The sequence below is a fragment of the Rhinoderma darwinii genome, chromosome 3, assembly GCF_050947455.1.
Source record: "Rhinoderma darwinii isolate aRhiDar2 chromosome 3, aRhiDar2.hap1, whole genome shotgun sequence".
NCBI classification, from domain to species: domain Eukaryota; kingdom Metazoa; phylum Chordata; class Amphibia; order Anura; family Rhinodermatidae; genus Rhinoderma; species Rhinoderma darwinii.
Window position 1 is genome coordinate 412,536,967 of NC_134689.1, and position 24,595 is coordinate 412,561,561.

General features: G+C 39.3%; 35 non-coding genes across 35 annotated transcripts; all 35 read left to right on the forward strand.

The window, feature by feature from the left end:
- The first annotated feature begins 238 nt into the window (after nt 1-238).
- TRNAE-CUC (transfer RNA glutamic acid (anticodon CUC)) lies at nt 239-310 on the forward strand. Its single transcript has one exon. It is a non-coding gene; the product is annotated as a tRNA-Glu (tRNA).
- Nucleotides 311-1,348: 1,038 nt separating this feature from the next.
- On the forward strand, nt 1,349-1,420 carry TRNAE-CUC (transfer RNA glutamic acid (anticodon CUC)). Its single transcript has one exon. It is a non-coding gene; the product is annotated as a tRNA-Glu (tRNA).
- A 482-nt stretch (nt 1,421-1,902) lies between these two features.
- TRNAE-CUC (transfer RNA glutamic acid (anticodon CUC)) lies at nt 1,903-1,974 on the forward strand. The gene has a single exon. It is a non-coding gene; the product is annotated as a tRNA-Glu (tRNA).
- A 483-nt stretch (nt 1,975-2,457) lies between these two features.
- TRNAE-CUC (transfer RNA glutamic acid (anticodon CUC)) lies at nt 2,458-2,529 on the forward strand. Its single transcript has one exon. It is a non-coding gene; the product is annotated as a tRNA-Glu (tRNA).
- A 484-nt stretch (nt 2,530-3,013) lies between these two features.
- Nucleotides 3,014-3,085, forward strand: TRNAE-CUC (transfer RNA glutamic acid (anticodon CUC)). The gene has a single exon. It is a non-coding gene; the product is annotated as a tRNA-Glu (tRNA).
- A 481-nt stretch (nt 3,086-3,566) lies between these two features.
- On the forward strand, nt 3,567-3,638 carry TRNAE-CUC (transfer RNA glutamic acid (anticodon CUC)). Its single transcript has one exon. It is a non-coding gene; the product is annotated as a tRNA-Glu (tRNA).
- A 482-nt stretch (nt 3,639-4,120) lies between these two features.
- TRNAE-CUC (transfer RNA glutamic acid (anticodon CUC)) lies at nt 4,121-4,192 on the forward strand. The gene has a single exon. It is a non-coding gene; the product is annotated as a tRNA-Glu (tRNA).
- A 482-nt stretch (nt 4,193-4,674) lies between these two features.
- Nucleotides 4,675-4,746, forward strand: TRNAE-CUC (transfer RNA glutamic acid (anticodon CUC)). Its single transcript has one exon. It is a non-coding gene; the product is annotated as a tRNA-Glu (tRNA).
- Nucleotides 4,747-5,227: 481 nt separating this feature from the next.
- TRNAE-CUC (transfer RNA glutamic acid (anticodon CUC)) lies at nt 5,228-5,299 on the forward strand. The gene has a single exon. It is a non-coding gene; the product is annotated as a tRNA-Glu (tRNA).
- A 482-nt stretch (nt 5,300-5,781) lies between these two features.
- On the forward strand, nt 5,782-5,853 carry TRNAE-CUC (transfer RNA glutamic acid (anticodon CUC)). The gene has a single exon. It is a non-coding gene; the product is annotated as a tRNA-Glu (tRNA).
- Nucleotides 5,854-6,335: 482 nt separating this feature from the next.
- On the forward strand, nt 6,336-6,407 carry TRNAE-CUC (transfer RNA glutamic acid (anticodon CUC)). Its single transcript has one exon. It is a non-coding gene; the product is annotated as a tRNA-Glu (tRNA).
- Nucleotides 6,408-6,889: 482 nt separating this feature from the next.
- TRNAE-CUC (transfer RNA glutamic acid (anticodon CUC)) lies at nt 6,890-6,961 on the forward strand. The gene has a single exon. It is a non-coding gene; the product is annotated as a tRNA-Glu (tRNA).
- Nucleotides 6,962-7,444: 483 nt separating this feature from the next.
- Nucleotides 7,445-7,516, forward strand: TRNAE-CUC (transfer RNA glutamic acid (anticodon CUC)). Its single transcript has one exon. It is a non-coding gene; the product is annotated as a tRNA-Glu (tRNA).
- A 670-nt stretch (nt 7,517-8,186) lies between these two features.
- TRNAE-CUC (transfer RNA glutamic acid (anticodon CUC)) lies at nt 8,187-8,258 on the forward strand. The gene has a single exon. It is a non-coding gene; the product is annotated as a tRNA-Glu (tRNA).
- A 663-nt stretch (nt 8,259-8,921) lies between these two features.
- Nucleotides 8,922-8,993, forward strand: TRNAE-CUC (transfer RNA glutamic acid (anticodon CUC)). Its single transcript has one exon. It is a non-coding gene; the product is annotated as a tRNA-Glu (tRNA).
- Nucleotides 8,994-9,475: 482 nt separating this feature from the next.
- On the forward strand, nt 9,476-9,547 carry TRNAE-CUC (transfer RNA glutamic acid (anticodon CUC)). Its single transcript has one exon. It is a non-coding gene; the product is annotated as a tRNA-Glu (tRNA).
- Nucleotides 9,548-10,030: 483 nt separating this feature from the next.
- On the forward strand, nt 10,031-10,102 carry TRNAE-CUC (transfer RNA glutamic acid (anticodon CUC)). The gene has a single exon. It is a non-coding gene; the product is annotated as a tRNA-Glu (tRNA).
- A 669-nt stretch (nt 10,103-10,771) lies between these two features.
- On the forward strand, nt 10,772-10,843 carry TRNAE-CUC (transfer RNA glutamic acid (anticodon CUC)). Its single transcript has one exon. It is a non-coding gene; the product is annotated as a tRNA-Glu (tRNA).
- Nucleotides 10,844-11,511: 668 nt separating this feature from the next.
- TRNAE-CUC (transfer RNA glutamic acid (anticodon CUC)) lies at nt 11,512-11,583 on the forward strand. The gene has a single exon. It is a non-coding gene; the product is annotated as a tRNA-Glu (tRNA).
- A 482-nt stretch (nt 11,584-12,065) lies between these two features.
- Nucleotides 12,066-12,137, forward strand: TRNAE-CUC (transfer RNA glutamic acid (anticodon CUC)). Its single transcript has one exon. It is a non-coding gene; the product is annotated as a tRNA-Glu (tRNA).
- Nucleotides 12,138-12,805: 668 nt separating this feature from the next.
- On the forward strand, nt 12,806-12,877 carry TRNAE-CUC (transfer RNA glutamic acid (anticodon CUC)). The gene has a single exon. It is a non-coding gene; the product is annotated as a tRNA-Glu (tRNA).
- A 482-nt stretch (nt 12,878-13,359) lies between these two features.
- Nucleotides 13,360-13,431, forward strand: TRNAE-CUC (transfer RNA glutamic acid (anticodon CUC)). Its single transcript has one exon. It is a non-coding gene; the product is annotated as a tRNA-Glu (tRNA).
- Nucleotides 13,432-13,914: 483 nt separating this feature from the next.
- Nucleotides 13,915-13,986, forward strand: TRNAE-CUC (transfer RNA glutamic acid (anticodon CUC)). Its single transcript has one exon. It is a non-coding gene; the product is annotated as a tRNA-Glu (tRNA).
- Nucleotides 13,987-14,655: 669 nt separating this feature from the next.
- On the forward strand, nt 14,656-14,727 carry TRNAE-CUC (transfer RNA glutamic acid (anticodon CUC)). Its single transcript has one exon. It is a non-coding gene; the product is annotated as a tRNA-Glu (tRNA).
- A 1,219-nt stretch (nt 14,728-15,946) lies between these two features.
- On the forward strand, nt 15,947-16,018 carry TRNAE-CUC (transfer RNA glutamic acid (anticodon CUC)). Its single transcript has one exon. It is a non-coding gene; the product is annotated as a tRNA-Glu (tRNA).
- Nucleotides 16,019-16,501: 483 nt separating this feature from the next.
- TRNAE-CUC (transfer RNA glutamic acid (anticodon CUC)) lies at nt 16,502-16,573 on the forward strand. Its single transcript has one exon. It is a non-coding gene; the product is annotated as a tRNA-Glu (tRNA).
- A 670-nt stretch (nt 16,574-17,243) lies between these two features.
- On the forward strand, nt 17,244-17,315 carry TRNAE-CUC (transfer RNA glutamic acid (anticodon CUC)). The gene has a single exon. It is a non-coding gene; the product is annotated as a tRNA-Glu (tRNA).
- Nucleotides 17,316-19,091: 1,776 nt separating this feature from the next.
- TRNAE-CUC (transfer RNA glutamic acid (anticodon CUC)) lies at nt 19,092-19,163 on the forward strand. The gene has a single exon. It is a non-coding gene; the product is annotated as a tRNA-Glu (tRNA).
- Nucleotides 19,164-19,646: 483 nt separating this feature from the next.
- Nucleotides 19,647-19,718, forward strand: TRNAE-CUC (transfer RNA glutamic acid (anticodon CUC)). Its single transcript has one exon. It is a non-coding gene; the product is annotated as a tRNA-Glu (tRNA).
- A 481-nt stretch (nt 19,719-20,199) lies between these two features.
- Nucleotides 20,200-20,271, forward strand: TRNAE-CUC (transfer RNA glutamic acid (anticodon CUC)). The gene has a single exon. It is a non-coding gene; the product is annotated as a tRNA-Glu (tRNA).
- Nucleotides 20,272-20,753: 482 nt separating this feature from the next.
- TRNAE-CUC (transfer RNA glutamic acid (anticodon CUC)) lies at nt 20,754-20,825 on the forward strand. The gene has a single exon. It is a non-coding gene; the product is annotated as a tRNA-Glu (tRNA).
- Nucleotides 20,826-21,306: 481 nt separating this feature from the next.
- TRNAE-CUC (transfer RNA glutamic acid (anticodon CUC)) lies at nt 21,307-21,378 on the forward strand. Its single transcript has one exon. It is a non-coding gene; the product is annotated as a tRNA-Glu (tRNA).
- A 482-nt stretch (nt 21,379-21,860) lies between these two features.
- Nucleotides 21,861-21,932, forward strand: TRNAE-CUC (transfer RNA glutamic acid (anticodon CUC)). Its single transcript has one exon. It is a non-coding gene; the product is annotated as a tRNA-Glu (tRNA).
- A 483-nt stretch (nt 21,933-22,415) lies between these two features.
- On the forward strand, nt 22,416-22,487 carry TRNAE-CUC (transfer RNA glutamic acid (anticodon CUC)). Its single transcript has one exon. It is a non-coding gene; the product is annotated as a tRNA-Glu (tRNA).
- A 668-nt stretch (nt 22,488-23,155) lies between these two features.
- On the forward strand, nt 23,156-23,227 carry TRNAE-CUC (transfer RNA glutamic acid (anticodon CUC)). The gene has a single exon. It is a non-coding gene; the product is annotated as a tRNA-Glu (tRNA).
- Nucleotides 23,228-24,595: the final 1,368 nt, after the last annotated feature.

Here is a 24,595-nt window from a genome sequence, read left to right on the forward strand (position 1 = left end):
TTTGGCATTCAATGTAAAAGAGCTGTGGCCTTCAAGTCTGGTGGAAGAAAAAAGCCATGAAAATAGGAAAGAAAAGTACCCCATTTGAAGTTCAAACTAAGACTGACACACTACCTACTGCACTAGCGAGACCAGACATTTTCACCCCATCGCAACATGGATAAATTAAAGCAAGTAATGACTTTTTACTTTATTCATTTTTTTTTTATATATATTACATACACAAAACCTTAGCTGCTCCCATATGGTCTAGTGGTTAGGATTCCTGGTTCTCACCCAGGTGGCCCGGGTTTGACTCCCGGTATGGGAATGAGCCTCCATTTAGACTTGAACCTGCATTCGATGGTCGAGTGGGTCAGTTTAATGTTTCTGGATGAAAGTGCTTTTGTGGCCAAAAATCTGAATGTGCCTTTTCTTCATTTTGCACAAGAAACTATTTTGGCTTTAGGTTTTGAATAATTACCATCTCTCCCTTATCACTCCAAGTTGTCAAGGAAGTCAGAAGCACCATTGTCCTCTCCGTCAATTTGGCTTTCCTTCATTTTTGATTGATAATGTTTTGGCATTCATTGTAAAAGAGCTGTGGCCTTCAAGTCTGGTGGAAGAAAAAAGCCATGAAAATAGGAAAGAAAAGTACCCCATTTGAAGTTCAAACTAAGACTGACACACTACCTACTGCACTAGCGAGACCAGACATTTTCACCCGATCGCAACATGGATAAATTAAAGCAAGTAATGACTTTTTACTTTATTCATTTTTTTTTTATATATTACATACACAAAACCTTATCTGCTCCCATATGGTCTAGTGGTTAGGATTCCTGGTTCTCACCCAGGTGGCCTGGGTTCGACTCCCTCTATGAGAATGAGCCTCCATTTAGACTTGAACTTGCATTCGATGGTCGAGTGGGTCAGTTTAATGTTTCTGGATGAAAGTGCTTTTGTGGCCAAAAATCTGAATGTGCCTTTTCTTCATTTTGCACAAGATACTATTTTGGCTTTAGGTTTTGAATAATTACCATCTCTCCCTTATCACTCCAAGTTGTCAAGGAAGTCAGAAGCACCATTGTCCTCTCCGTCAATTTGGCTTTCCTTCATTTTTGATTGATAATGTTTTGGCATTCATTGTAAAAGAGCTGTGGCCTTCAAGTCTGGTGGAAGAAAAAAGCCATGAAAATAGGAAAGAAAAGTACCCCATTTGAAGTTCAAACTAAGACTGACACACTACCTACTGCACTAGCGAGACCAGACATTTTCACCCCATCGCAACATGGATAAATTAAAGCAAGTAATGACTTTTTACTTTATTCATTTTTTTTTTATATTACATACACAAAACCTTATCTGCTCCCATATGGTCTAGCGGTTAGGATTCCTGGTTCTCACCCAGGTGGCCCGGGTTCGACTCCCGGTATGGGAATGAGCCTCAATTTAGACTTGAACCTGCATTCGATGGTCGAGTGGGTCAGTTTAATGTTTCTGGATGAAAGTGCTATTGTGGCCAAAAATCTGAATGTGCCTTTTCTTCATTTTGCACAAGATACTATTTTGGCTTTAGGTTTTTAATAATTACCATCTCTCCCTTATCACTCCAAGTTGTCAAGGAAGTCAGAAGCACCATTGTCCTCTCCGTCAATTTGGCTTTTCTTCATTTTTGATTGATAATGTTTTGGCATTCAATGTAAAAGAGCTGTGGCCTTCAAGTCTGGTGGAAGAGAAATGCCATAAAAATAGGAAAGAAAAGTACCCCATTTGAAGTTCAAACTAAGACTGACACACTACTTACTGCACTAGCGAGACCAGACATTTTCACCCCATCGCAACATGGATAAATTAAAGCAAGTAATGACTTTTTACTTTATTCATTTTTTTTTTATATTACATACACAAAACCTTATCTGCTCCCATATGGTCTAGCGGTTAGGATTCCTGGTTCTCACCCAGGTGGCCCGGGTTCGACTCCCGGTATGGGAATGAGCCTCCATTTAGACTTGAACCTGCATTAGATAGTCGAGTGGGTCAGTTTAATGTTTCTGGATGAAAGTGCTTTTGTGGCCAAAAATCTGAATGTGCCTTTTCTTCATTTTGCACAAGATACTATTTTGGCTTTAGGTTTTGAATAATTACCATCTCTCCCTTATCACTCCAAGTTGTCAAGGAAGTCAGAAGCACCATTGTCCTCTCCGTCAATATGGCTTTTCTTCATTTTTGATTGATAATGTTTTGGCATTCAATGTAAAAGAGCTGTGGCCTTCAAGTCTGGTGGAAGAGAAAAGCCATGAAAATAGGAAAGAAAAGTACCCCATTTGAAGTTCAAACTAAGACTGACACACTACCTACTGCACTAGCGAGACCAGACATTTTCACCCCATCGCAACATGGATAAATTAAAGCAAGTAATGACTTTTTACTTTATTATTTTTTTTTTTTATATTACATACACAAAACCTTATCTGCTCCCATATGGTCTAGCGGTTAGGATTCCTGGTTCTCACTCAGGTGGCCCAGGTTCGACACCTGGTATGGGAATGAGCCTCCATTTAGACTTGAACCTGCTTTCGATGGTCAAGTGGGTCAGTTTAATGTTTCTGGATGAAAGTTCTTTTGTGGCCAAAAATCTGAATGTGCCTTTTCTTCATTTTGCACAAGATACTATTTTGGCTTTAGGTTTTGAATAATTACCATCTCTCCCTTATCACTCCAAGTTGTCAAGGAAGTCAGAAGCACCATTGTCCTCTCCGTCAATTTGGCTTTCCTTCATTTTTGATTGATAATGTTTTGGCATTCAATGTAAAAGAGCTGTGGCCTTCAAGTCTGGTGGAAGAAAAAAGCCATGAAAATAGGAAAGAAAAGTACCCCATTTGAAGTTCAAACTAAGACTGACACACTACCTACTGCACTAGCGAGACCAGACATTTTCACCCGATCGCAACATGGATAAATTAAAGCAAGTAATGACTTTTTACTTTATTCATTTTTTTTTTATATATTACATACACAAAACCTTATCTGCTCCCATATGGTCTAGTGGTTAGGATTCTTGGTTCTCACCCAGGTGGCCCGGGTTCGACTCCCGGTATGGGAATGAGCCTCCATTTAGACTTGAACCTGCATTCGATGGTCGAGTGGGTCATTTTAATGTTTCTGGATGAAAGTGCTTTTGTGGCCAAAAATCTGAATGTGCCTTTTCTTCATTTTGCACAAGATACTATTTTGGCTTTAGGTTTTGAATAATTACCATCTCTCCCTTATCACTCCAAGTTGTCAAGGAAGTCAGAAGCACCATTGTCCTCTCCGTCAATTTGGCTTTTCTTCATTTTTGATTGATAATGTTTTGGCATTCAATGTAAAAGAGCTGTGGCCTTCAAGTCTGGTGGAAGAGAAATGCCATAAAAATAGGAAAGAAAAGTACCCCATTTGAAGTTCAAACTAAGACTGACACACTACTTACTGCACTAGCGAGACCAGACATTTTCACCCCATCGCAACATGGATAAATTAAAGCAAGTAATGACTTTTTACTTTATTCATTTTTTTTTATATTACATACACAAAACCTTATCTGCTCCCATATGGTCTAGCGGTTAGGATTCCTGGTTCTCACCCAGGTGGCCCGGGTTTGACTCCCGGTATGGGAATGAGCCTCAATTTAGACTTGAACCTGCATTCGATGGTCGAGTGGGTCAGTTAAATGTTTCTGGATGAAAGTGCTATTGTGGCCAAAAATCTGAATGTGCCTTTTCTTCATTTTGCACAAGATACTATTTTGGCTTTAGGTTTTGAATAATTACCATCTCTCCCTTATCACTCCAAGTTGTCAAGGAAGTCAGAAGCACCATTGTCCTCTCCGTCAATTTGGCTTTTCTTCATTTTTGATTGATAATGTTTTGGCATTCAATGTAAAAGAGCTGTGGCCTTCAAGTCTGGTGGAAGAGAAATGCCATAAAAATAGGAAAGAAAAGTACCCCATTTGAAGTTCAAACTAAGACTGACACACTACTTACTGCACTAGCGAGACCAGACATTTTCACCCCATCGCAACATGGATAAATTAAAGCAAGTAATGACTTTTTACTTTATTCATTTTTTTTTTATATTACATACACAAAACCTTATCTGCTCCCATATGGTCTAGCGGTTAGGATTCCTGGTTCTCACCCAGGTGGCCCGGGTTCGACTCCCGGTATGGGAATGAGCCTCAATTTAGACTTGAACCTGCATTCGATGGTCGAGTGGGTCAGTTTAATGTTTCTGGATGAAAGTGATTTTGTGGCCAAAAATCTGAATGTGCCTTTTCTTCATTTTGCACAAGATACTATTTTGGCTTTAGGTTTTTAATAATTACCATCTCTCCCTTATCACTCCAAGTTGTCAAGGAAGTCAGAAGCACCATTGTCCTCTCCGTCAATTTGGCTTTTCTTCATTTTTGATTGATAATGTTTTGGCATTCAATGTAAAAGAGCTGTGGCCTTCAAGTCTGGTGGAAGAGAAATGCCATAAAAATAGGAAAGAAAAGTACCCCATTTGAAGTTCAAACTAAGACTGACACACTACTTACTGCACTAGCGAGACCAGACATTTTCACCCCATCGCAACATGGATAAATTAAAGCAAGTAATGACTTTTTACTTTATTCATTTTTTTTTTATATTACATACACAAAACCTTATCTGCTCCCATATGGTCTAGTGGTTAGGATTCTTGGTTCTCACCCAGGTGGCCCGGGTTCGACTCCCGGTATGGGAATGAGCCTCCATTTAGACTTGAACCTGCATTCGATGGTCGAGTGGGTCATTTTAATGTTTCTGGATGAAAGTGCTTTTGTGGCCAAAAATCTGAATGTGCCTTTTCTTCATTTTGCACAAGATACTATTTTGGCTTTAGGTTTTGAATAATTACCATCTCTCCCTTATCACTCCAAGTTGTCAAGGAAGTCAGAAGCACCATTGTCCTCTCCGTCAATTTGGCTTTTCTTCATTTTTGATTGATAATGTTTTGGCATTCAATGTAAAAGAGCTGTGGCCTTCAAGTCTGGTGGAAGAGAAATGCCATAAAAATAGGAAAGAAAAGTACCCCATTTGAAGTTCAAACTAAGACTGACACACTACTTACTGCACTAGCGAGACCAGACATTTTCACCCCATCGCAACATGGATAAATTAAAGCAAGTAATGACTTTTTACTTTATTCATTTTTTTTTATATTACATACACAAAACCTTATCTGCTCCCATATGGTCTAGCGGTTAGGATTCCTGGTTCTCACCCAGGTGGCCCGGGTTTGACTCCCGGTATGGGAATGAGCCTCAATTTAGACTTGAACCTGCATTCGATGGTCGAGTGGGTCAGTTAAATGTTTCTGGATGAAAGTGCTATTGTGGCCAAAAATCTGAATGTGCCTTTTCTTCATTTTGCACAAGATACTATTTTGGCTTTAGGTTTTGAATAATTACCATCTCTCCCTTATCACTCCAAGTTGTCAAGGAAGTCAGAAGCACCATTGTCCTCTCCGTCAATTTGGCTTTTCTTCATTTTTGATTGATAATGTTTTGGCATTCAATGTAAAAGAGCTGTGGCCTTCAAGTCTGGTGGAAGAGAAATGCCATAAAAATAGGAAAGAAAAGTACCCCATTTGAAGTTCAAACTAAGACTGACACACTACTTACTGCACTAGCGAGACCAGACATTTTCACCCCATCGCAACATGGATAAATTAAAGCAAGTAATGACTTTTTACTTTATTCATTTTTTTTTTATATTACATACACAAAACCTTATCTGCTCCCATATGGTCTAGCGGTTAGGATTCCTGGTTCTCACCCAGGTGGCCCGGGTTCGACTCCCGGTATGGGAATGAGCCTCAATTTAGACTTGAACCTGCATTCGATGGTCGAGTGGGTCAGTTTAATGTTTCTGGATGAAAGTGCTTTTGTGGCCAAAAATCTGAATGTGCCTTTTCTTCATTTTGCACAAGATACTATTTTGGCTTTAGGTTTTTAATAATTACCATCTCTCCCTTATCACTCCAAGTTGTCAAGGAAGTCAGAAGCACCATTGTCCTCTCCGTCAATTTGGCTTTTCTTCATTTTTGATTGATAATGTTTTGGCATTCAATGTAAAAGAGCTGTGGCCTTCAAGTCTGGTGGAAGAGAAATGCCATAAAAATAGGAAAGAAAAGTACCCCATTTGAAGTTCAAACTAAGACTGACACACTACTTACTGCACTAGCGAGACCAGACATTTTCACCCCATCGCAACATGGATAAATTAAAGCAAGTAATGACTTTTTACTTTATTCATTTTTTTTTTATATTACATACACAAAACCTTATCTGCTCCCATATGGTCTAGCGGTTAGGATTCCTGGTTCTCACCCAGGTGGCCCGGGTTCGACTCCCGGTATGGGAATGAGCCTCAATTTAGACTTGAACCTGCATTCGATGGTCGAGTGGGTCAGTTTAATGTTTCTGGATGAAAGTGCTATTGTGGCCAAAAATCTGAATGTGCCTTTTCTTCATTTTGCACAAGATACTATTTTGGCTTTAGGTTTTTAATAATTACCATCTCTCCCTTATCACTCCAAGTTGTCAAGGAAGTCAGAAGCACCATTGTCCTCTCCGTCAATTTGGCTTTTCTTCATTTTTGATTGATAATGTTTTGGCATTCAATGTAAAAGAGCTGTGGCCTTCAAGTCTGGTGGAAGAGAAATGCCATAAAAATAGGAAAGAAAAGTACCCCATTTGAAGTTCAAACTAAGACTGACACACTACTTACTGCACTAGCGAGACCAGACATTTTCACCCCATCGCAACATGGATAAATTAAAGCAAGTAATGACTTTTTACTTTATTCATTTTTTTTTTATATTACATACACAAAACCTTATCTGCTCCCATATGGTCTAGCGGTTAGGATTCCTGGTTCTCACCCAGGTGGCCCGGGTTCGACTCCCGGTATGGGAATGAGCCTCCATTTAGACTTGAACCTGCATTAGATGGTCGAGTGGGTCAGTTTAATGTTTCTGGATGAGAGTGCTTTTGTGGCCAAAAATCTGAATGTGCCTTTTCTTCATTTTGCACAAGATACTATTTTGGCTTTAGGTTTTGAATAATTACCATCTCTCCCTTATCACTCCAAGTTGTCAAGGAAGTCAGAAGCACCATTGTCCTCTCCGTCAATATGGCTTTTCTTCATTTTTTATTGATAATGTTTTGGCATTCAATGTAAAAGAGCTGTGGCCTTCAAGTCTGGTGGAAGAGAAAAGCCATGAAAATAGGAAAGAAAAGTACCCCATTTGAAGTTCAAACTAAGACTGACACACTACCTACTGCACTAGCGAGACCAGACATTTTCACCCCATCGCAACATGGATAAATTAAAGCAAGTAATGACTTTTTACTTTATTATTTTTTTTTTTTATATTACATACACAAAACCTTATCTGCTCCCATATGGTCTAGCGGTTAGGATTCCTGGTTCTCACCCAGGTGGCCCGGGTTCGACTACCGGTATGGGAATGGGCCTCCATTTAGACTTGGACCTGCATTCGATGGTCGAGTGGGTCAGTTTAATGTTTCTGGATGAAAGTGCTTTTGTGGCCAAAAATCTGAATGTGCCTTTTCTTCATTTTGCACAAGATACTATTTTGGCTTTAGGTTTTGAATAATTACCATCTCTCCCTTATCACTCCAAGTTGTCAAGGAAGTCAGAAGCACCATTGTCCTCTCCGTCAATTTGGCTTTTCTTCATTTTTGATTGATAATGTTTTGGCATTCAATGTAAAATAGCTGTGGCCTTCAAGTCTGGTGGAAGAGAAAAGCCATGAAAATAGGAAAGAAAAGTACCCCATTTGAAGTTCAAACTAAGACTGACACACTACCTACTGCACTAGCGAGACCAGACATTTTCACCCCATCGCAACATGGATAAATTAAAGCAAGTAATGACTTTTTACTTTATTATTATTAAAATAGCTGTGGCCTTCAAGTCTGGTGGAAGAGAAAAGCCATGAAAATAGGAAAGAAAAGTACCCCATTTGAAGTTCAAACTAAGACTGACACCACTACCTACTGCACTAGCGAGACCAGACATTTTCACCCCATCGCAACATGGATAAATTAAAGCAAGTAATGACTTTTTACTTTATTATTTTTTTTTTTTATATTACATACACAAAACCTTATCTGCTCCCATATGGTCTAGCGGTTAGGATTCCTGGTTCTCACCCAGGTGGCCCGGGTTCGACTACCGGTATGGGAATGGGCCTCCATTTAGACTTGGACCTGCATTCGATGGTCAGTGGGTCAGTTTAATGTTTCTGGATGAAAGTGCTTTTGTGGCCAAAAATCTGAATGTGCCTTTTCTTCATTTGCACAAGATACTATTTTGCTTTAGGTTTTGAATAATTACCATCTCTCCCTTATCACTCCAAGTTGTCAAGGAAGTCAGAAGCACCATTGTCCTCTCCGTCAATTTGGCTTTTCTTCATTTTTGATTGATAATGTTTTGGCATTCAATGTAAAATAGCTGTGCCTTCAAGTCTGGTGGAAGAGAAAGCCATGAAAATAGGAAAGAAAAGTACCCCATTTGAAGTTCAAACTAAGACTGACACACTACCTACTGCACTAGCGAGACCAGACATTTTCACCCCATCGCAACATGGATAATTAAAGCAAGTAATGACTTTTTACTTTATTATTATTAAAATAGCTGTGGCCTTCAAGTCTGGTGGAAGAGAAAAGCCATGAAAATAGGAAAGAAAAGTACCCCATTTGAAGTTCAAACTAAGACTGACACACTACCTACTGCACTAGCGAGACCAGACATTTTCACCCCATCGCAACATGGATAAATTTAAAGCAAGTAATGACTTTTTACTTTATTCATTTTTTTTTTATATTACATACACAAAACCTTATCTGCTCCCATATGGTCTAGCGGTTAGGATTCCTGGTTCTCACCCAGGTGGCCCGGGTTCGACTCCCGGTATGGGAATGAGCCTCAATTTAGACTTGAACCTGCATTCGATGGTCGAGTGGGTCAGTTTAATGTTTCTGGATGAAAGTGCTATTGTGGCCAAAAATCTGAATGTGCCTTTTCTTCATTTTGCACAAGATACTATTTTGGCTTTAGGTTTTTAATAATTACCATCTCTCCCTTATCACTCCAAGTTGTCAAGGAAGTCAGAAGCACCATTGTCCTCTCCGTCAATTTGGCTTTTCTTCATTTTTGATTGATAATGTTTTGGCATTCAATGTAAAAGAGCTGTGGCCTTCAAGTCTGGTGGAAGAGAAATGCCATAAAAATAGGAAAGAAAAGTACCCCATTTGAAGTTCAAACTAAGACTGACACACTACTTACTGCACTAGCGAGACCAGACATTTTCACCCCATCGCAACATGGATAAATTAAAGCAAGTAATGACTTTTTACTTTATTCATTTTTTTTTTATATTACATACACAAAACCTTATCTGCTCCCATATGGTCTAGCGGTTAGGATTCCTGGTTCTCACCCAGGTGGCCCGGGTTCGACTCCCGGTATGGGAATGAGCCTCCATTTAGACTTGAACCTGCATTAGATGGTCGAGTGGGTCAGTTTAATGTTTCTGGATGAGAGTGCTTTTGTGGCCAAAAATCTGAATGTGCCTTTTCTTCATTTTGCACAAGATACTATTTTGGCTTTAGGTTTTGAATAATTACCATCTCTCCCTTATCACTCCAAGTTGTCAAGGAAGTCAGAAGCACCATTGTCCTCTCCGTCAATATGGCTTTTCTTCATTTTTTATTGATAATGTTTTGGCATTCAATGTAAAAGAGCTGTGGCCTTCAAGTCTGGTGGAAGAGAAAAGCCATGAAAATAGGAAAGAAAAGTACCCCATTTGAAGTTCAAACTAAGACTGACACACTACCTACTGCACTAGCGAGACCAGACATTTTCACCCCATCGCAACATGGATAAATTAAAGCAAGTAATGACTTTTTACTTTATTATTTTTTTTTTTTATATTACATACACAAAACCTTATCTGCTCCCATATGGTCTAGCGGTTAGGATTCCTGGTTCTCACCCAGGTGGCCCGGGTTCGACTACCGGTATGGGAATGGGCCTCCATTTAGACTTGGACCTGCATTCGATGGTCGAGTGGGTCAGTTTAATGTTTCTGGATGAAAGTGCTTTTGTGGCCAAAAATCTGAATGTGCCTTTTCTTCATTTTGCACAAGATACTATTTTGGCTTTAGGTTTTGAATAATTACCATCTCTCCCTTATCACTCCAAGTTGTCAAGGAAGTCAGAAGCACCATTGTCCTCTCCGTCAATTTGGCTTTTCTTCATTTTTGATTGATAATGTTTTGGCATTCAATGTAAAATAGCTGTGGCCTTCAAGTCTGGTGGAAGAGAAAAGCCATGAAAATAGGAAAGAAAAGTACCCCATTTGAAGTTCAAACTAAGACTGACACACTACCTACTGCACTAGCGAGACCAGACATTTTCACCCCATCGCAACATGGATAAATTAAAGCAAGTAATGACTTTTTACTTTATTATTATTAAAATAGCTGTGGCCTTCAAGTCTGGTGGAAGAGAAAAGCCATGAAAATAGGAAAGAAAAGTACCCCATTTGAAGTTCAAACTAAGACTGACACACTACCTACTGCACTAGCGAGACCAGACATTTTCACCCCATCGCAACATGGATAAATTAAAGCAAGTAATGACTTTTTACTTTATTATTTTTTTTTTTTATATTACATACACAAAACCTTATCTGCTCCCATATGGTCTAGCGGTTAGGATTCCTGGTTCTCACCCAGGTGGCCCGGGTTCGACTACCGGTATGGGAATGGGCCTCCATTTAGACTTGGACCTGCATTCGATGGTCGAGTGGGTCAGTTTAATGTTTCTGGATGAAAGTGCTTTTGTGGCCAAAAATCTGAATGTGCCTTTTCTTCATTTTGCACAAGATACTATTTTGGCTTTAGGTTTTGAATAATTACCATCTCTCCCTTATCACTCCAAGTTGTCAAGGAAGTCAGAAGCACCATTGTCCTCTCCGTCAATTTGGCTTTTCTTCATTTTTGATTGATAATGTTTTGGCATTCAATGTAAAATAGCTGTGGCCTTCAAGTCTGGTGGAAGAGAAAAGCCATGAAAATAGGAAAGAAAAGTACCCCATTTGAAGTTCAAACTAAGACTGACACACTACCTACTGCACTAGCGAGACCAGACATTTTCACCCCATCGCAACATGGATAAATTAAAGCAAGTAATGACTTTTTACTTTATTATTATTAAAATAGCTGTGGCCTTCAAGTCTGGTGGAAGAGAAAAGCCATGAAAATAGGAAAGAAAAGTACCCCATTTGAAGTTCAAACTAAGACTGACACACTACCTACTGCACTAGCGAGACCAGACATTTTCACCCCATCGCAACATGGATAAATTAAAGCAAGTAATGACTTTTTACTTTATTCATTTTTTTTTTATATTACATACACAAAACCTTATCTGCTCCCATATGGTCTAGCGGTTAGGATTCCTGGTTCTCACCCAGGTGGCCCGGGTTCGACTCCCGGTATGGGAATGAGCCTCAATTTAGACTTGAACCTGCATTCGATGGTCGAGTGGGTCAGTTTAATGTTTCTGGATGAAAGTGCTATTGTGGCCAAAAATCTGAATGTGCCTTTTCTTCATTTTGCACAAGATACTATTTTGGCTTTAGGTTTTTAATAATTACCATCTCTCCCTTATCACTCCAAGTTGTCAAGGAAGTCAGAAGCACCATTGTCCTCTCCGTCAATTTGGCTTTTCTTCATTTTTGATTGATAATGTTTTGGCATTCAATGTAAAAGAGCTGTGGCCTTCAAGTCTGGTGGAAGAGAAATGCCATAAAAATAGGAAAGAAAAGTACCCCATTTGAAGTTCAAACTAAGACTGACACACTACTTACTGCACTAGCGAGACCAGACATTTTCACCCCATCGCAACATGGATAAATTAAAGCAAGTAATGACTTTTTACTTTATTCATTTTTTTTTTATATTACATACACAAAACCTTATCTGCTCCCATATGGTCTAGCGGTTAGGATTCCTGGTTCTCACCCAGGTGGCCCGGGTTCGACTACCGGTATGGGAATGGGCCTCCATTTAGACTTGGACCTGCATTCGATGGTCGAGTGGGTCAGTTTAATGTTTCTGGATGAAAGTGCTTTTGTGGCCAAAAATCTGAATGTGCCTTTTCTTCATTTTGCACAAGATACTATTTTGGCTTTAGGTTTTGAATAATTACCATCTCTCCCTTATCACTCCAAGTTGTCAAGGAAGTCAGAAGCACCATTGTCCTCTCCGTCAATTTGGCTTTTCTTCATTTTTGATTGATAATGTTTTGGCATTCAATGTAAAATAGCTGTGGCCTTCAAGTCTGGTGGAAGAGAAAAGCCATGAAAATAGGAAAGAAAAGTACCCCATTTGAAGTTCAAACTAAGACTGACACACTACCTACTGCACTAGCGAGACCAGACATTTTCACCCCATCGCAACATGGATAAATTAAAGCAAGTAATGACTTTTTACTTTATTATTATTAAAATAGCTGTGGCCTTCAAGTCTGGTGGAAGAGAAAAGCCATGAAAATAGGAAAGAAAAGTACCCCATTTGAAGTTCAAACTAAGACTGACACACTACCTACTGCACTAGCGAGACCAGACATTTTCACCCCATCGCAACATGGATAAATTAAAGCAAGTAATGACTTTTTACTTTATTCATTTTTTTTTTATATTACATACACAAAACCTTATCTGCTCCCATATGGTCTAGCGGTTAGGATTCCTGGTTCTCACCCAGGTGGCCCGGGTTCGACTCCCGGTATGGGAATGAGCCTCAATTTAGACTTGAACCTGCATTCGATGGTCGAGTGGGTCAGTTTAATGTTTCTGGATGAAAGTGCTATTGTGGCCAAAAATCTGAATGTGCCTTTTCTTCATTTTGCACAAGATACTATTTTGGCTTTAGGTTTTTAATAATTACCATCTCTCCCTTATCACTCCAAGTTGTCAAGGAAGTCAGAAGCACCATTGTCCTCTCCGTCAATTTGGCTTTTCTTCATTTTTGATTGATAATGTTTTGGCATTCAATGTAAAAGAGCTGTGGCCTTCAAGTCTGGTGGAAGAGAAATGCCATAAAAATAGGAAAGAAAAGTACCCCATTTGAAGTTCAAACTAAGACTGACACACTACTTACTGCACTAGCGAGACCAGACATTTTCACCCCATCGCAACATGGATAAATTAAAGCAAGTAATGACTTTTTACTTTATTCATTTTTTTTTTATATTACATACACAAAACCTTATCTGCTCCCATATGGTCTAGCGGTTAGGATTCCTGGTTCTCACCCAGGTGGCCCGGGTTCGACTCCCGGTATGGGAATGAGCCTCCATTTAGACTTGAACCTGCATTAGATGGTCGAGTGGGTCAGTTTAATGTTTCTGGATGAGAGTGCTTTTGTGGCCAAAAATCTGAATGTGCCTTTTCTTCATTTTGCACAAGATACTATTTTGGCTTTAGGTTTTGAATAATTACCATCTCTCCCTTATCACTCCAAGTTGTCAAGGAAGTCAGAAGCACCATTGTCCTCTCCGTCAATATGGCTTTTCTTCATTTTTTATTGATAATGTTTTGGCATTCAATGTAAAAGAGCTGTGGCCTTCAAGTCTGGTGGAAGAGAAAAGCCATGAAAATAGGAAAGAAAAGTACCCCATTTGAAGTTCAAACTAAGACTGACACACTACCTACTGCACTAGCGAGACCAGACATTTTCACCCCATCGCAACATGGATAAATTAAAGCAAGTAATGACTTTTTACTTTATTATTTTTTTTTTTTATATTACATACACAAAACCTTATCTGCTCCCATATGGTCTAGCGGTTAGGATTCCTGGTTCTCACCCAGGTGGCCCGGGTTCGACTACCGGTATGGGAATGGGCCTCCATTTAGACTTGGACCTGCATTCGATGGTCGAGTGGGTCAGTTTAATGTTTCTGGATGAAAGTGCTTTTGTGGCCAAAAATCTGAATGTGCCTTTTCTTCATTTTGCACAAGATACTATTTTGGCTTTAGGTTTTGAATAATTACCATCTCTCCCTTATCACTCCAAGTTGTCAAGGAAGTCAGAAGCACCATTGTCCTCTCCGTCAATTTGGCTTTTCTTCATTTTTGATTGATAATGTTTTGGCATTCAATGTAAAATAGCTGTGGCCTTCAAGTCTGGTGGAAGAGAAAAGCCATGAAAATAGGAAAGAAAAGTACCCCATTTGAAGTTCAAACTAAGACTGACACACTACCTACTGCACTAGCGAGACCAGACATTTTCACCCCATCGCAACATGGATAAATTAAAGCAAGTAATGACTTTTTACTTTATTATTATTAAAATAGCTGTGGCCTTCAAGTCTGGTGGAAGAGAAAAGCCATGAAAATAGGAAAGAAAAGTACCCCATTTGAAGTTCAAACTAAGACTGACACACTACCTACTGCACTAGCGAGACCAGACATTTTCACCCCATCGCAACATGGATAAATTAAAGCAAGTAATGACTTTTTACTTTATTATTTTTTTTTTTTATATTACATACACAAAACCTTATCTGCTCCCATATGGTCTAGCGGTTAGGATTCCTGGTTCTCACCCAGGTGGCCCGGGTTCGACTACCGGTATGGGAATGGGCCTCCATTTAGACTTGGACCTGCATTCGATGGTCGAGTGGGTCAGTTTAATGTTTCTGGATGAAAGTGCTTTTGTGGCCAAAAATCTGAATGTGCCTTTTCTTCATTTTGCACAAGATACTATTTTGGCTTTAGGTTTTGAATAATTACCATCTCTCCCTTATCACTCCAAGTTGTCAAGGAAGTCAGAAGCACCATTGTCCTCTCCGTCAATTTGGCTTTTCTTCATTTTTGATTGATAATGTTTTGGCATTCAATGTAAAATAGCTGTGGCCTTCAAGTCTGGTGGAAGAGAAAAGCCATGAAAATAGGAAAGAAAAGTACCCCATTTGAAGTTCAAACTAAGACTGACACACTACCTACTGCACTAGCGAGACCAGACATTTTCACCCCATCGCAACATGGATAAATTAAAGCAAGTAATGACTTTTTACTTTATTATTATTAAAATAGCTGTGGCCTTCAAGTCTGGTGGAAGAGAAAAGCCATGAAAATAGGAAAGAAAAGTACCCCATTTGAAGTTCAAACTAAGACTGACACACTACCTACTGCACTAGCGAGACCAGACATTTCACCCCATCGCAACATGGATAAATTAAAGCAAGTAATGACTTTTTACTTTATTATTTTTTTTTTATATTACATACACAAAACCTTATCTGCTCCCATATGGTCTAGCGGTTAGGATTCCTGGTTCTCACTCAGATGGCCCAGGTTCGACTCCCGGTATGGGAATGAGCCTCCATTTAGACTTGAACCTGCTTTCGATGGTCGAGTGGGTCAGTTTAATATTTCTGGATGAAAGTTCTTGTGTGGCCAAAAATCTGAATGTGCCTTTTCTTCATTTTGCACAAGATACTATTTTGGCTTTAGGTTTTGAATAATTACCATCTCTCCCTTATCACTCCAAGTTGTCAAGGAAGTCAGAAGCACCATTGTCCTCTCCGTCAATTTGGCTTTCCTTCATTTTTGATTGATAATGTTTTGGCATTCAATGTAAAAGAGCTGTGGCCTTCAAGTCTGGTGGAAGAGAAAAGCCATAAAAATAGGAAAGAAAAGTACCCCATTTGAAGTTCAAACTAAGACTGACACACTACCTACTGCACTAGCGAGACCAGACATTTTCACCCCATCGCAACATGGATAAATTAAAGCAAGTAATGACTTTTTACTTTATTCATTTTTTTTTATATTACATACACAAAACCTTATCTGCTCCCATATGGTCTAGCGGTTAGGATTCCTGGGTCTCACCCAGGTGGCCCGGGTTCGACTCCCGGTATGGGAATGAGCCTCCATTTAGACTTGGACCTGCATTCGATGGTCCAGAGGGTCAGTTTAATATTTCTGGATGAAAGTGCTTTTGTGGCCAAAAATCTGAATGTGCCTTTTCTTCATTTTGCACAAGATACTATTTTGGCTTTAGGTTTTGAATAATTACCATCTCTCCCTTATCACTCCAAGTTGTCAAGGAAGTCAGAAGCACCATTGTCCTCTCCGTCAATTTGGCTTTCCTTCATTTTTGATTGATAATGTTTTGGCATTCAATGTAAAAGAGCTGTGGCCTTCAAGTCTGGTGGAAGAAAAAAGCCATGAAAATAGGAAAGAAAAGTACCCCATTTGAAGTTCAAACTAAGACTGACACACTACCTACTGCACTAGCGAGACCAGACATTTTCACCCCATCGCAACATGGATAAATTAAAGCAAGTAATGACTTTTTACTTTATTATTTTTTTTTTTTATATTACATACACAAAACCTTATCTGCTCCCATATGGTCTAGCGGTTAGGATTCCTGGTTCTCACCCAGGTGGCCCGGGTTCGACTACCGGTATGGGAATGGGCCTCCATTTAGACTTGGACCTGCATTCGATGGTCGAGTGGGTCAGTTTAATGTTTCTGGATGAAAGTGCTTTTGTGGCCAAAAATCTGAATGTGCCTTTTCTTCATTTTGCACAAGATACTATTTTGGCTTTAGGTTTTGAATAATTACCATCTCTCCCTTATCACTCCAAGTTGTCAAGGAAGTCAGAAGCACCATTGTCCTCTCCGTCAATTTGGCTTTTCTTCATTTTTGATTGATAATGTTTTGGCATTCAATGTAAAATAGCTGTGGCCTTCAAGTCTGGTGGAAGAGAAAAGCCATGAAAATAGGAAAGAAAAGTACCCCATTTGAAGTTCAAACTAAGACTGACACACTACCTACTGCACTAGCGAGACCAGACATTTTCACCCCATCGCAACATGGATAAATTAAAGCAAGTAATGACTTTTTACTTTATTATTATTAAAATAGCTGTGGCCTTCAAGTCTGGTGGAAGAGAAAAGCCATGAAAATAGGAAAGAAAAGTACCCCATTTGAAGTTCAAACTAAGACTGACACACTACCTACTGCACTAGCGAGACCAGACATTTTCACCCCATCGCAACATGGATAAATTAAAGCAAGTAATGACTTTTTACTTTATTATTTTTTTTTTTTTATATTACATACACAAAACCTTATCTGCTCCCATATGGTCTAGCGGTTAGGATTCCTGGTTCTCACCCAGGTGGCCCGGGTTCGACTACCGGTATGGGAATGGGCCTCCATTTAGACTTGGACCAGCATTCGATGGTCGAGTGGGTCAGTTTAATGTTTCTGGATGAAAGTGCTTTTGTGGCCAAAAATCTGAATGTGCCTTTTCTTCATTTTGCACAAGATACTATTTTGGCTTTAGGTTTTGAATAATTACCATCTCTCCCTTATCACTCCAAGTTGTCAAGGAAGTCAGAAGCACCATTGTCCTCTCCGTCAATTTGGCTTTTCTTCATTTTTGATTGATAATGTTTTGGCATTCAATGTAAAATAGCTGTGGCCTTCAAGTCTGGTGGAAGAGAAAAGCCATGAAAATAGGAAAGAAAAGTACCCCATTTGAAGTTCAAACTAAGACTGACACACTACCTACTGCACTAGCGAGACCAGACATTTTCACCCCATCGCAACATGGATAAATTAAAGCAAGTAATGACTTTTTACTTTATTATTATTAAAATAGCTGTGGCCTTCAAGTCTGGTGGAAGAGAAAAGCCATGAAAATAGGAAAGAAAAGTACCCCATTTGAAGTTCAAACTAAGACTGACACACTACCTACTGCACTAGCGAGACCAGACATTTTCACCCCATCGCAACATGGATAAATTAAAGCAAGTAATGACTTTTTACTTTATTATTTTTTTTTTTATATTACATACACAAAACCTTATCTGCTCCCATATGGTCTAGCGGTTAGGATTCCTGGTTCTCACTCAGATGGCCCAGGTTCGACTCCCGGTATGGGAATGAGCCTCCATTTAGACTTGGACCTGCATTCGATGGTCCAGTGGGTCAGTTTAATGTTTCTGGATGAAAGTGCTTTTGTGGCCAAAAATCTGAATGTGCCTTTTCTTCATTTTGCACAAGAAACTATTTTGGCTTTAGGTTTTGAATAATTACCATCTCTCCCTTATCACTCCAAGTTGTCAAGGAAGTCAGAAGCACCATTGTCCTCTCCATCAATTTGGCTTTCCTTCATTTTTGATTGATAATGTTTTGGCATTCAATGTAAAAGAGCTGTGGCCTTCAAGTCTGGTGGAAGAAAAAAGCCATGAAAATAGGAAAGAAAAGTACCCCATTTGAAGTTCAAACTAAGACTGACACACTACCTACTGCACTAGCGAGACCAGACATTTTCACCCCATCGCAACATGGATAAATTAAAGCAAGTAATGACTTTATACTTTATTAATTTTTTTTTTTATATTACATACAGAAAACTTTATCTGCTCCCATATGTTCTTAAGGTTATAATTGCTGGTTCTCACTCTGGTGGCCCGGGTTCGACTCCCGGTATGGGAATGAGCCTCCATTTAGACTTGAACCTGCTTTCGATGGTCGAGTGGGTCAGTTTAATATTTCTGGATGAAAGTTCTTGTGTGGCCAAAAATCTGAATGTGCCTTTTCTTCATTTTGCACAAGATACTATTTTGGCTTTAGGTTTTGAATAATTACCATCTCTCCCTTATCACTCCAAGTTGTCAAGGAAGTCAGAAGCACCATTGTCCTCTCCGTCAATTTGGCTTTCCTTCATTTTTGATTGATAATGTTTTGGCATTCAATGTAAAAGAGCTGTGGCCTTCAAGTCTGGTGGAAGAGAAAAGCCATAAAAATAGGAAAGAAAAGTACCCCATTTGAAGTTCAAACTAAGACTGACACACTACCTACTGCACTAGCGAGACCAGACATTTTCACCCCATCGCAACATGGATAAATTAAAGCAAGTAATGACTTTTTACTTTATTCATTTTTTTTTATATTACATACACAAAACCTTATCTGCTCCCATATGGTCTAGCGGTTAGGATTACTGGGTCTCACCCAGGTGGCCCGGGTTCGACTCCCGGTATGGGAATGAGCCTCCATTTAGACTTGGACCTGCATTCGATGGTCCAGAGGGTCAGTTTAATATTTCTGGATGAAAGTGCTTTTGTGGCCAAAAATCTGAATGTGCCTTTTCTTCATTTTGCACAAGATACTATTTTGGCTTTAGGTTTTGAATAATTACCATCTCTCCCTTATCACTCCAAGTTGTCAAGGAAGTCAGAAGCACCATTGTCCTCTCCGTCAATTTGGCTTTCCTTCATTTTTGATTGATAATGTTTTGGCATTCAATGTAAAAGAGCTGTGGCCTTCAAGTCTGGTGGAAGAAAAAAGCCATGAAAATAGGAAAGAAAAGTACCCCATTTGAAGTTCAAACTAAGACTGACACACTACCTACTGCACTAGCGAGACCAGACATTTTCACCCCATCGCAACATGGATAAATTAAAGCAAGTAATGACTTTTTACTTTATTATTTTTTTTTTTTATATTACATACACAAAACCTTATCTGCTCCCATATGGTCTAGCGGTTAGGATTCCTGGTTCTCACCCAGGTGGCCCGGGTTCGACTACCGGTATGGGAATGAGCCTCCATTTAGACTTGGACCTGCATTCGATGGTCGAGTGGGTCAGTTTAATGTTTCTGGATGAAAGTGCTTTTGTGGCCAAAAATCTGAATGTGCCTTTTCTTCATTTTGCACAAGATACTATTTTGGCTTTAGGTTTTGAATAATTACCATCTCTCCCTTATCACTCCAAGTTGTCAAGGAAGTCAGAAGCACCATTGTCCTCTCCGTCAATTTGGCTTTCCTTCTTTTTTGATTGATAATGTTTTGGCATTCAATGTAAAAGAGCTGTGGCCTTCAAGTCTGGTGGAAGAGAAAAGTCATAAAAATAGGAAAGAAAAGTACCCCTTTTGAAGTTCAAACTAAGACTGACACACTACACACTGCACTAGCGAGACCAGACATTTTCACCCCATCGCAACATGGATAAATTAAAGCAAGTAATGACTTTTTACTTTATTCATTTTTTTTTATATTACATACACAAAACCTTATCTGCTCCCATATGGTCTAGCGGTTAGGATTCCTGGTTCTCACCCAGGTGGCCCGGGTTCGACTCCCGGTATGGGAATGAGCTTCAATTTAGACTTGAACCTGCATTCGATGGTCGAGTGGGTCAGTTTAATGTTTCTGGATGAAAGTGCTTTTGTGGCCAAAAATCTGAATGTGCCTTTTCTTCATTTTGCACAAGATACTATTTTGGCTTTAGGTTTTGAATAATTACCATCTCTCCCTTATCACTCCAAGTTGTCAAGGAAGTCAGAAGCACCATTGTCCTCTCCGTCAATTTGGCTTTTCTTCATTTTTGATTGATAATGTTTTGGCATTCAATGTAAAAGAGCTGTGGCCTTCAAGTCTGGTGGAAGAGAAATGCCATAAAAATAGGAAAGAAAAGTACCCCATTTGAAGTTCAAACTAAGACTGACACACTACTTACTGCACTAGCGAGACCAGACATTTTCACCCCATCGCAACATGGATAAATTAAAGCAAGTAATGACTTTTTACTTTATTCATTTTTTTTTTATATTACATACACAAAACCTTATCTGCTCCCATATGGTCTAGCGGTTAGGATTCCTGGTTCTCACCCAGGTGGCCCGGGTTCGACTCCCGGTATGGGAATGAGCCTCAATTTAGACTTGAACCTGCATTCGATGGTCGAGTGGGTCAGTTTAATGTTTCTGGATGAAAGTGCTTTTGTGGCCAAAAATCTGAATGTGCCTTTTCTTCATTTTGCACAAGATACTATTTTGGCTTTAGGTTTTGAATAATTACCATCTCTCCCTTATCACTCCAAGTTGTCAAGGAAGTCAGAAGCACCATTGTCCTCTCCGTCAATATGGCTTTTCTTAATTTTTGATTGATAATGTTTTGGCATTCAATGTAAAAGAGCTGTGGCCTTCAAGTCTGGTGGAAGAGAAATGCCATAAAAATAGGAAAGAAAAGTACCCCATTTGAAGTTCAAACTAAGACTGACACACTACTTACTGCACTAGCGAGACCAGACATTTTCACCCCATCGCAACATGGATAAATTAAAGCAAGTAATGACTTTTTACTTTATTCATTTTTTTTTATATTACATACACAAAACCTTATCTGCTCCCATATGGTCTAGCGGTTAGGATTCCTGGTACTCACCCAGGTGGCCCGGGTTCGACTCCCGGTATGGGAATGAGCCTCCATTTAGACTTGGACCTGCATTCGATGGTCCAGAGGGTCAGTTTAATGTTTCTGGATGAAAGTTCTTTTGTGGCCAAAAATCTGAATGTGCCTTTTCTTCATTTTGCACAAGATACTATTTTGGCTTTAGGTTTTTAATAATTACCATCTCTCCCTTATCACTCCAAGTTGTCAAGGAAGTCAGAAGCACCATTGTCCTCTCCGTCAATTTGGCTTTTCTTCATTTTTGATTGATAATGTTTTGGCATTCAATGTAAAAGAGCTGTGGCCTTCAAGTCTGGTGGAAGAGAAATGCCATAAAAATAGGAAAGAAAAGTACCCCATTTGAAGTTCAAACTAAGACTGACACACTACTTACTGCACTAGCGAGACCAGACATTTTCACCCCATCGCAACATGGATAAATTAAAGCAAGTAATGACTTTTTACTTTATTCATTTTTTTTTTATATTACATACACAAAACCTTATCTGCTCCCATATGGTCTAGCGGTTAGGATTCCTGGTTCTCACCCAGGTGGCCCGGGTTCGACTCCCGGTATGGGAATGAGCCTCAATTTAGACTTGAACCTGCATTCGATGGTCGAGTGGGTCAGTTTAATGTTTCTGGATGAAAGTGCTTTTGTGGCCAAAAATCTGAATGTGCCTTTTCTTCATTTTGCACAAGATACTATTTTGGCTTTAGGTTTTGAATAATTACCATCTCTCCCTTATCACTCCAAGTTGTCAAGGAAGTCAGAAGCACCATTGTCCTCTCCGTCAATATGGCTTTTCTTCATTTTTGATTGATAATGTTTTGGCATTCAATGTAAAAGAGCTGTGGCCTTCAAGTCTGGTGGAAGAGAAAAGCCATGAAAATAGGAAAGAAAAGTACCCCATTTGAAGTTCAAACTAAGACTGACACACTACCTACTGCACTAGCGAGACCAGACATTTTCACCCCATCGCAACATGGATAAATTAAAGCAAGTAATGACTTTTTACTTTATTATTTTTTTTTTTTATATTACATACACAAAACCTTATCTGCTCCCATATGGTCTAGCGGTTAGGATTCCTGGTTCTCACCCAGGTGGCCCGGGTTCGACTACCGGTATGGGAATGAGCCTCCATTTAGACTTGGACCTGCATTCGATGGTCGAGTGGGTCAGTTTAATGTTTCTGGATGAAAGTGCTTTTGTGGCCAAAAATCTGAATGTGCCTTTTCTTCATTTTGCACAAGATACTATTTTGGCTTTAGGTTTTGAATAATTACCATCTCTCCCTTATCACTCCAAGTTGTCAAGGAAGTCAGAAGCACCATTGTCCTCTCCGTCAATTTGGCTTTTCTTCATTTTTGATTGATAATGTTTTGGCATTCAATGTAAAATAGCTGTGGCCTTCAAGTCTGGTGGAAGAGAAAAGCCATGAAAATAGGAAAGAAAAGTACCCCATTTGAAGTTCAAACTAAGACTGACACACTACCTACTGCACTAGCGAGACCAGACATTTTCACCCCATCGCAACATGGATAAATTAAAGCAAGTAATGACTTTTTACTTTATTATTATTAAAATAGCTGTGGCCTTCAAGTCTGGTGGAAGAGAAAAGCCATGAAAATAGGAAAGAAAAGTACCCCATTTGAAGTTCAAACTAAGACTGACACACTACCTACTGCACTAGCGAGACCAGACATTTTCACCCCATCGCAACATGGATAAATTAAAGCAAGTAATGACTTTTTACTTTATTATTTTTTTTTTTATATTACATACACAAAACCTTATCTGCTCCCATATGGTCTAGCGGTTAGGATTCCTGGTTCTCACTCAGGTGGCCCAGGTTCGACTCCCGGTATGGGAATGAGCCTCCATTTAGACTTGGACCTGCATTCGATGGTCCAGTGGGTCAGTTTAATGTTTCTGGATGAAAGTGCTTTTGTGGCCAAAAATCTGAATGTGCCTTTTCTTCATTTTGCACAAGAAACTATTTTGGCTTTAGGTTTTGAATAATTACCATCTCTCCCTTATCACTCCAAGTTGTCAAGGAAGTCAGAAGCACCATTGTCCTCTCCATCAATTTGGCTTTCCTTCATTTTTGATTGATAATGTTTTGGCATTCAATGTAAAAGAGCTGTGGCCTTCAAGTCTGGTGGAAGAAAAAAGCCATGAAAATAGGAAAGAAAAGTACCCCATTTGAAGTTCAAACTAAGACTGACACACTACCTACTGCACTAGCGAGACCAGACATTTTCACCCCATCGCAACATGGATAAATTAAAGCAAGTAATGACTTTATACTTTATTAATTTTTTTTTTTATATTACATACAGAAAACTTTATCTGCTCCCATATGTTCTTAAGGTTATAATTGCTGGTTCTCACTCTGGTGGCCCGGGTTCGACTCCCGGTATGGGAATGAGCCTCCATTTAGACTTGAACCTGCTTTCGATGGTCGAGTGGGTCAGTTTAATATTTCTGGATGAAAGTTCTTGTGTGGCCAAAAATCTGAATGTGCCTTTTCTTCATTTTGCACAAGATACTATTTTGGCTTTAGGTTTTGAATAATTACCATCTCTCCCTTATCACTCCAAGTTGTCAAGGAAGTCAGAAGCACCATTGTCCTCTCCGTCAATTTGGCTTTCCTTCATTTTTAATTGATAATGTTTTGGCATTCAATGTAAAAGAGCTGTGGCCTTCAAGTCTGGTGGAAGAAAAAAGCCATGAAAATAGGAAAGAAAAGTACCCCATTTGAAGTTCAAACTAAGACTGACACACTACCTACTGCACTAGCGAGACCAGACATTTTCACCCCATCGCAACATGGATAAATTAAAGCAAGTAATGACTTTTTACTTTATTCATTTTTTTTTATATTACATACACAAAACCTTATCTGCTCCCATATGGTCTAGCGGTTAGGATTCCTGGGTCTCACCCAGGTGGCCCGGGTTCGACTCCGGTATGGGAATGAGCCTCCATTTAGACTTGGACCTGCATTCGATGGTCCAGAGGGTCAGTTTAATATTTCTGGATGAAAGTGCTTTTGTGGCCAAAAATCTGAATGTGCCTTTTCTTCATTTTGCACAAGATACTATTTTGGCTTTAGGTTTTGAATAATTACCATCTCTCCCTTATCACTCCAAGTTGTCAAGGAAGTCAGAAGCACCATTGTCCTCTCCGTCAATTTGGCTTTCCTTCATTTTTGATTGATAATGTTTTGGCATTCAAT